General features: G+C 40.4%; 1 protein-coding gene across 7 annotated transcripts in view; it reads right to left on the reverse strand.

The window, feature by feature from the left end:
* LOC308197803 (small membrane A-kinase anchor protein) overlaps positions 1 to 9,894 on the reverse strand; it is a 74,517-nt gene that overhangs the window by 49,832 nt on the left and 14,791 nt on the right. The window contains exons 5-6 of one of the 7 annotated variants that reach the window (XR_013953282.1): positions 9,829 to 9,866; positions 7,790 to 9,336 (exon numbers count right to left, since the gene is read on the reverse strand). The exons of 5 other annotated variants lie outside the window; for them this stretch is intronic. The gene's annotated coding sequence lies outside the window, so the exon portion shown is untranslated. Of the gene's footprint in view, positions 1 to 7,789; positions 9,337 to 9,828; positions 9,867 to 9,894 lie in introns of those variants that run through there. One more of the 7 variants, XR_013953281.1, reaches the window with a different exon arrangement.

Raw genomic sequence — 9,894 nt, forward strand, 5'->3', positions numbered from 1 at the left:
ACCATAGAAAATCCTGAGTTGGAAGAGACCCACAAGGATCACTGGGTCCAACTCCTGGGTCTGCACAGGACCACCCCAAAATCAACCCCTACTTCTCAGAGCATTGTCCAAATGCTTCTTGTACTCTGGCAGGTCAGTGCCATGACCCTGGGGAGCCTAGACATTTTAGAGGGTTACATCTAACATACAGGTGCCACTCGCAAGCATCTGCATTTCTGAGTTTCCACAGCTGCCTAAGCCTTGCTAATCCCTAACACCAAATCTCTCCTGCAAAAGTACAGCTACATGGTTTGGAACACCAGATTCTTTTGGTCCTTCATGCCTTTTACCTGTCTGTATTGTGAATTTATTTTGCATTGTAATTCTAATTGCATTGTTCTTCAACCAACCAAAAACATTTGGAAGCCTTCTAAATTCTGCATTTCTTTTCTCCTGAAAAAACATACTCTCAAGCTACAGGATAGTTATGCTAAAATATTATAATCTAACATGGAATATGTAATTATGTATTATATAGGGCAATAAGAAGATGGTATAGCCTTACTCACCAGGTAGGAAGAATATTTTCATCCTTTCTTCCAGTTCATTTTTAAGTCTTCCCTAATGTGGTGGCTCATAGGTGGCCCAGCTCACAAGACTTCCAACATGCCCCACACTCAATATTAAAGAGTGTTTTGTAATTTTTTTTTTTTGAAAAAAACATTTGTTATTTAATGAGTAATATTTTTTAATATCTAACATTTTCCAATAATGCTTGGACAGCTTGAATAACTGGAAGAGTCATTGGCGTTGTTTTAAAGAAAAAAAGTTACAGAAAGATTCTTTCTTTTGTCTGTCCAGATGGTGGTATTTAAGCAAACAGTAAAACAATGAATAAAAACCCCTTGGACTAGATGACAAAATCATGGGCTGGAATCTGAATTTCATGACCATTATTTTGTGAGATGAAAGCCTTCGATTCCAGACTTCAGTTGTGTTAAAATACTCAAGAAATCTTCATTCTATACGTACGGAAAGAATGTAAGAGAATATTGCCATTACGGTATCTTCCTTCAGCACACGACAAAGATGACTACAAATAAATGCATTTCATCCCAGAAGTTTAGCTGGGAATACCAGGAAAGCTACATGGCTGATTGGATGCAAGCACACAAACGTTCACCTGATCTGCTATTGAGAAACCAGGAATCTGGATTTCTGGTTGGAGTTCCCTGTATATCTGTGCTTACCCAGCTTCCATTTGGCTTGGTCACATCTGTTAACAAAAATGAAGTTTCACTCCCTCTCACTGTCAGCAAGACACTGGAATTTGGCTGTTCAAAGTTCAGTTTCTGGCTGGATATTTTGTATGCTTTTTCGGAATTCCCCTATTTGGGATTAAGGGGAAGCCTGACTGCACATAAACCTACAGCTGAGGGAGTGGCTTTTGGAGGAAGCCTGGAGTTTAGCATTACCCCAAGTCTTCTTCGTGGTTAAGAGTTCAGCCCAGAGCAGGCCATAATTTATATTAAACTATGGTTAGAGAGTAAAATTCTGTCAGTTTTACTCCTGTGTTGTTCAAAGCCCTAAACAACCCTGTTTGGAAACTGTTGACCAAGCATCCCTTGAGAAGTACAGATGCCAAAAGCCCACTTAGAGTTGCACTAATGATGATAGAGACCCATGAAGTACCATACAAAGAAATACAAACACAATTTCAAATAATTCACAAATGATTGAAGATAACAGCATTTTGTTAGTATAATATCAGAAATGAATCTGATTATTTCCCTGTTAAAAACAAAAATGTTAGATCTCAGGATTTTGATTTGTATATAGGATATCTGTATATTAGTTATTCAGCATGTGCATCCTTTTTAAACATGCCACGCAAACACATGTTTGGATCGTTATCACAAGAAGGCACGAATGAAAATAACCTCAATGAAATAGCCAAGCGTAAAAGAGCTTCCATTTCCCACTGAAGATTTCACAATGAAATTAGGACAACCCTATCGCAATGGCACAGTCATTGAAATAGTCTTATGGAAGATTTTCCTTTCCTCTTGGTAGAAAATGAAATGCTGAGGTCTCGAGAGGTGCCTCTGGCTGCAGTAACTATTCTTAATCCTGACAGTAGCAGTAAGAAATTAGAAGCAGCAACCTTTGTGTTACTCTAATTCACACTTTGATTCACAGCTAACTTTTAAAACAAAGCTATGCAATGGTTTGAGACCAATTTGTATGAACATTTGAGACTTTTCTGTCCATAAGATGGTGAGAGGCAGGTTAGAAGCTAGTACATGCTTCAGGCTTCTGGACGTGATCTTTGTGGGCAACTGTGACACTGCAAGGACACAAACAGCCTCATCTTCCTGCAGCTTCTGATGATACTCTGAATACATTTCCCAGGATAACTGCCTCTCCCACTGCCTTGCAACTGGCAAGTCAGTAAGTACTCCTAAAACTAAAGTATTTAGATATACAGAACACTATATCCTAATTAACTACACCCCAAATTATTCCACTCCCATTGGGTACATGGTAAAATGAAGAAGCAACGTAAAGGAAAATTAAGAAAAGTTACTGTGCACAGATTTTGTCTTTCAGCGCTACTAAGCAGCAATCAGCAAAATCCAAATTAGGAGGAAGCATCCCCACCTTTGAGACAGGACAGAACAGGCAACAAAAATCATCCTTCCAGAATGAATTAAAATATTGGCACAAAAAACCCAACAACAACCAAAACCAAACCAAAACAAAAAACATTGTTGTGCGTATAACACATAAAGACTGGATGACAGTAGGTATACGCGCACACAATGTCAGAACAAAAAACCTGTAAAATATAGCACAGTGACTTAAGCAGGTTAGGAACATCTCTGCAAAACCACAAGGTATGCAGTATAACTTCCTGATTCTGCAAAATGATGAAAACTCTAAAGAAAAGAAAAGGTAGCTACAGGAAATTTGTATATGTTTAAAATGCAGTTATAGGGTAGCGGAGCTTGGCTGGCCTTGACTCGCTACATCCTCCTTGACTATGCCAGGTTCCCACTGAAGGCACACGCTGGCATAGCAGGAGGATCTGTCCAGGCGGGTGCCTCTGACAAGCCACGTCCCCTACCACAGGGCTCAACGACAGGCTTGAGATGTCTTAAGCACTTCAGTGGGAATGCACCAATAATGGAAATACATTTGCTTTTGAAAGTACTATTCCAGGAGGTGAATTGGCTCCAAGAGCAGTCGGCAATATTCTGTCTGAAGCTCTTTTTTCCTCCTCCCTCCACATCATTATAGTTTACCATAGTGCACCTTTTCTGTAGAGCCAACGTACTGGTGTGCAATAGGGATCCCTACTGCAAAGTTCAGGTTATGTGGCTTGAAATGGGACTGTCACGACAGAGGCAAGCCCAGCGTTGTCCCTCAAAACAACACCTCTACTCTGAGCACACCGGTACAAAGATTCACCCAGGATTTTCCCTCTTTAAACTCCCCTTTGTGATTTTCATAAAAACCTGCCATGGTGCTTTCCCTGAGACTTCACATCACCCCAAAGGAATGCTGTCGACACCTAATCTGATCGCACAGAGAGCCAAAGATTTTACAGTCTGACCGTTTTTCTGAAGCTGCTTGTCACCAAGCGATCACTTTCCCACAGCCAATTGGAAATTCAATTTCCATCCCTAGAGCAAAAAACTATCACACGATAAAAAAAACAAAACAAAACAAAAAAAACCACAACGCTACTTCAACTACTTCAAGAACATTGTCACAAAGTGGCCTACTAACAGCAGAGACTCGGTGCCACTTGTCAAGAAGATGAACTGCAGCCACTCTGTCAGAATAAAACATTAGCGAAGAGCTACTGCAGAATAACCTATGCGGGCAGACACTTGGTTTTAGACCAAAGCGCGCTACAGTTCTGGAAGAATTACTCCTCTCAAATACTAGAAAATATGAATCACCTCTTGCTTTGACAAGGGTGGATAATGCATCATCACTATCCCTTTCAAAGTGCTTCTTTCCTTCTACAGTTCCGGACCTACCCAACTAGAAACCACACGACAGGAGCGATTGTTCTGTACTGCTGCCAGCTGCTTAGCCCTCCTCCAGGGCCTTCAGACAGTGCCTGGCTATCCCTGCCGTTCTCAACCTACTGTTCCACAAAAATGCCCACAACGTTATTTTATGTTGAGCTCTGACAGTGTCTACTGTAATTTGCTGGGTTTAGTTTTTCTTTGCTTATTACCCACCATAATTTCTCTGGAAGAGCAGAGCAGTGCAGTGGAAGTGTGCTGGGCCCATAACCCAGGGGTCAATGGATCAAAACCATCCTCTGCTACAGGCTTTAGTTCCTGGCTCCTGCCACAAGTTTTTGGGACAGCTGGACAAGATGGTCTTGGAGGTCTTTTCCAACGTTAATGATTCTATGATCTTCTTTGCTGTGGGCAGCTCAGGGTTGAAAAATCAAGAGAGACCAACAGCTTCATCCACAAGTCCACCAACATGATGGCACCTCCCAGGCTTCACGATTCACTTGACTTGGACCAACTTAGCCAACAGTGATGCCACAGTTACCTCTGAAAAATACCCCAACATCCTCACTGCTCTATTACTTGGTCTGTAAGATGGGGGGGTTGTGCACCTCTCGAGGTTCTGCCATTCTACTGTAGGTTTGGAGGCCAGGAGCCAGAAAGGAGAGTAAATAAATGGCTCTGAACCAGACAGGTACAGGAATTATTTGAATGCAGTAAGCTTGGAAGAAATTTGCATGGTTTTATCACTACACCCCATTCTATAATGAAGAGGAAAGGAACAGGGAGAAAAAAAATAATGAATTTTTAAATTATCATCAAAAAGCTGTAGTCTCACAAAATAAACTTACTTGAGAAAAGTTGAGTTTTGTACTTACATGGCAAAAACCCATATAAACATTATTTGGCCTCATCTTGCCAAAAGGTTGTTGAAAGAGGATGTAAAGTAGGAGGAAGCAGAGCTTTTTAGAATCCTGCAAGCATCCATTTGTCACTCCGAATCCTGTTCCTGTAATGGGAAGCGCTCCTAGTGAAGGGAGACACCTGCTTCTCCACAGCACGCAACTCCCCTACGGGCCACGAATAAGCCGATACACTTCAGCAATGTTTTTCATCCTTCTGAATCCAGCAGTAATCCAATTTAAGATACAGAGTGGATTTTCCAAGGCAATAAACTATACCTGTTATTAACATAAGATTTTGGACACATTTCTCTTTACAAAATTAACTAGGGCTTTCTAAGTACCTGGATAATTAGTCAGTACAGTCTATTTTGGTGTCCTGCTTTCTCAGTATCAAGATTAAACAATTCAAACTGAAACAGAACTCAGAAACAAGGCAACATGATGTACAGCATTAAAAAGGTGTTTATACTTGGTATGTTCGTCTTGTTATATGTTGAACCAATGACCTAAAACAGCTGGGAAACAGAAATCATTGCTGGAAAGCTAAACTATGCTATATATTTTGTAGTGGTATAGTCAGTGTACTGAAAAATATATTTATTTTCCAAGTCCAAAAATCCAGGGCTAGAAAAAATATTTATTAAGAGCTCTCTCTACTTATACTTCTAAACCAAGTGGTCCTGTTCAAGTTTGTTGTCATGGTATACTGAACTAGAAGAAATAACCTGCAATTAGCTAGCAATGCTTTTGCTTTGCCGCTCTCCTTCTAGCCTCAGGAATATTACAATCTTAACTATTTTTAAAAGATACACATCAGAAGTATAATATTAGATGCTCTGAATATAAGATAGTGACAGGAAGAAGCTACATTAATATTATGATCACATGAAAGCTGGCCATGTTTCCAGACCCCTGTAAGCATGACTAGTGAGCCCACAAAATGCAGTTTGAAAATAAAACATTGCTTTTAATTTACACAAATCTAACAGCTCTCACCAATTAGGAACTAGATTAGGGTCTATAGTTCTGCTATGTGTGTACGCAAAGTCCTGGTGCTATCAGAGTGATGTTAGAGAGCAGTTAGGGGCCAACATGGGGCTCCCCCAAAGGGCACTCTATTTTCAAAGGCCACATGTGATAGCAGAAAGCAGCAGTGGTGACAACATTGGGAGCAAGGCCTTTTGAAGCTCAGTACAAAACCAGCTTCAAAAAATTACTTGAAAACTCAAATCAGCAGCCAAGGGCTTTTAAAAAGGGTCTCCACAAGAGTAAAGTTATTTAAAAAAATAAATTATTTTTTATGGATTTTTTTGTGAAATCTGTTTGATGAGTTTATTTAAGTATTATTTTACAGGGCTATGTTCATTTCAGCAGCACGTAACGGATAATGAAAATCATTCAATATCACTGCCTTTCCAGCTGCAGTTCGAGCTGAAATATTAAGCTATCATATAACAGTGGCAACTCTCCAGGCAAGGAAAAAAAATGTTTTGCACCTGTTTACAAATGTATTTAGTCATTATTCATCATTACCTTGACTCTACATCTGATTAAATACATTCGTGCCAAACTTGCTTTCCATTACGACTGTTTCATGGCTCTCTTACTGTCGAGCTAAATCCTTACTTTCTAAATGACAGGGAATCCCAAATGCACTTGCCATTTCATTTGCCTGCTTCAGTCCAACCTTCTGTGACTTAAGGAAATCACTATATGCATTCATCCAACGTTTCCTTGAAGATCTTCTCTGAAGCTACCCCTCTGCCAGCCTACGTCAGATGTACGTAAAATACTTCTCTTAGATGTCCCTTTTCTACAGAAACTGCATCACTGACAATCATCATTTACTAACGATCGCACTCCTCAGCCTCAGAAATTGACAAAAGCATCCTTTCAAGTATAAGCATGAAGGCAAATAACATTTTTATTTAATCACGAAGAACTTACGCAAATGCCAAGCAGTCCCACTTCCCATTTTCAGAATTATAATTGTTCTAGGAGTTTGAGTAAGGCTTGAATGATGTTGAAAGAGTTACACAACTTGGGAATTGAACTCAAAAGCACAAACCAAACATGATGACAATATTGAGTTATGTTGGAGCCATAATATGATGTAAGGAACTACTGGGAAAATTTAAAATGAATACAGTTCCTTTGCTGAACCTTGTCCAAGATGCTGATGTCACTGCTCAAACCAAAAAACATGGGAGGTTATTTGAGGAACAAATAGGACTGTAAGGAAAATGTATGAATTTGACTATACAGACACTTGGATTATTCCAGTCATCATTCACCAGCTACAGTCAACGTGCTTTCCCTTAATTTGTCAGATCATCTTCTGCTTTTAAGGAATGTGATCGAACATTGTATTTTCAGAAGAACAGATCTCAAAAGCATGTCTTGTCCATACATCTGCTTGAGCTGTATGTACACTTGCTATATGCCTGCAATCAAATTTCCTGGAATAACAGTGTTCCTTTAGGTGCAGCTGTACATTGTTTCCCCTCCTTACTGCTTTAGAAGAGCCCTAACTGCACTTCAGCAGAGGCTTTTGTTTGGTTGTTGTTTTAACCCAGGTTTCAGAAATTTGAATGGATACTGCTCCAGCTGACCGGGGTGGGGAGGTCAGGATAGGAATCATTGCAATTGTACTGAAAATTCACTTTGGAGATATGTACAGATCACAGCACGAGTGAGTAGCCTTGACTCCTCAAGTGATTACCCACGCAGATTCTCATCCATGCGACTGAAAGGCATTTGCACTGAATTTCAAGAAAGAAAAGGGCTGCTATTTGAAGGCTGAGGATAGGAGAGACTCCCAATCCTTTCTATAACTGCATTAACAGGTAAATGAAGTTTGTTCATGAATCTAACTCTAAACAGCAATACCTGAGACACATGGGACTGCTGTAGTTCCCAGGGAAGCAACAGGGACTGCCTGAGACTTAGAGGAACAGGGCTTTCATATGCTCCTTGTTATTTGATAGCTCGTCTTAATATAGTTAGAAGAGTCTGAAGCGTATGAGGGTTGCCTTTATCAACACAGGACTGATAAGGCCTATTTTATGGAGCGGGTGCAAAGACATGGAGGGTATGGAAAAAAAAAACCCCAACAAACAGGGAATAATGAAAATAATTCAGTTTTCTTTACATTAAACAGTAAAAAGCTTTTCACATAGGGAGTGGAAATTTAACATCGTTTGGATTATAAAATGGATTTTGAGAGGAATAACAGAAGATAAATGTTGGAAGTCCAGAACGACATTTTACAGAAACTTGTGAATAGACCCAAGTCTTCTTGTATATGATATGAAAAAATTTCCACCAGATCCTTTCCATATCATCTCTCCTAGCTGAAGCAATAGCCCTAGAGAAGGCAACATTAATTTAAAATTCCCAGTAGTGGGCAGAGGGTTTCCCAGCACAAGTCCAATGACATAAGAACATGCTGAGAGGACGATGACAAACTTTTCCGTAAATGTTTCCTTTAGGGAAAGAGCAAAAAGAGATGACAGCAGTGCTAAAAATGGATTTGGTGCCAGCACAGCCAATGAAGACAAGGACAAGACTACTCAGGAGACGATCAGTTCCAAAGGTGACGCAGCCCATAACGTGCTTTCGAGTGGGAAGCATGAAATACTGCAAAAGCGAGTTGGAAAGACAAGACGACATGCTGGAAGCTACTCATCTTCAGGTCTCCAGCTACAGAGGAGAAAAGGTCACCCCAGTGAGAGGTGGCAGCACTGTTTGAAATAATGAAGCCATATATCTGTAGGACTCATATAAACAACATTATAGTGGTGCATATACTAACACAAAACGTTTCATCTTTCCAGAATTAAGTGCACATTGTTTTATGTATTCATGTAGGTTCTCTCTCCCCTTTAAAACTTATTTCCATTAATACCTTCAGCTCTTGGTGTCTGGGAGCTCCACAACTCGCCCTGTGAGTGACGGACCTTTCTTATGGTGTTGAAGCTGCACATAAGCTGGAAACCCAAGCAGACGCAAGGAGCAGGATGGTGGTGTCCTCCAGCTACACACCTCTACAGCAAACTGCCGTGTGTTTTAGAAACATGACAGAGTGTACAGAGAGAACTCCAGCAACACACCAAATTACCAGACATCTACAAACTAAACTAAACGAAAACAGAAAACTGAGGTCTCTGAGAGGAGCGTGTAGAGGATAAACTTCCTTTTACTAATGTACATCTTTAAAAATCAAGGGTAAATTTAGATCATTGTGTGATCAGTTAAGGAAAGAAAAAAGACAGACACTCTCAAGAAGAAAGAATGCTGGAACAACTTTGGGCAAAGCGATGAACCAGTAGGTAAAATCCACTTGACATCACTAGGTTTGTGATGAGATCTGAAGAGCATGACTTCTCTTTAAGACGAGGCAAGTGATCTGGTTTCTACAGAAAGCAACAAAAAGTAATTTAAATATGAGAAAATTTTGAGTAAGTCATATATGCAGCTCGTCATTTTTATAAACATATAAAAGGAAGAAAATAAAATCCCAACTCCCTCAGTGCTTCGTAGTGTGAAAAGTTAATGCAAAAGCAGAAGGAGATAACCCTGAGTGATAACATCTCTACATTAGCAAGTCTCTCCAGGTGATTTCTAAGTCCACAAACCCCGTCAGAGCAAATACCAGAAGATGATCCACCATAAAACAATTACACATGTCTAGTTTTGCTCCTGGGCATATGCTACCCATATGGCTGCAGCTGACACCCCTTCACCACTCATATGCTACATTGGAGGTCGTGCATTGACTCTGTGCTGGAAATTGGGGAAAAAAGCCTCCCAGGCTTGTGCTCCAACATGCACAAGAGCCGACAGAACCATGTGGGGGACATGGAGGCTGCAGACCGGCTGCACACGGTGCCCCAGCTCCCACTTACGCTGTTGGCCGCTGCTTGCCCTCAGTGGAAAGCTAAAACTGGAGAGTGGGAAGAAACAGGAAGGTT

The sequence above is a fragment of the Anser brachyrhynchus genome, assembly GCF_964034855.1.
Source record: "Anser brachyrhynchus genome assembly, chromosome: 7".
NCBI classification, from domain to species: domain Eukaryota; kingdom Metazoa; phylum Chordata; class Aves; order Anseriformes; family Anatidae; genus Anser; species Anser brachyrhynchus.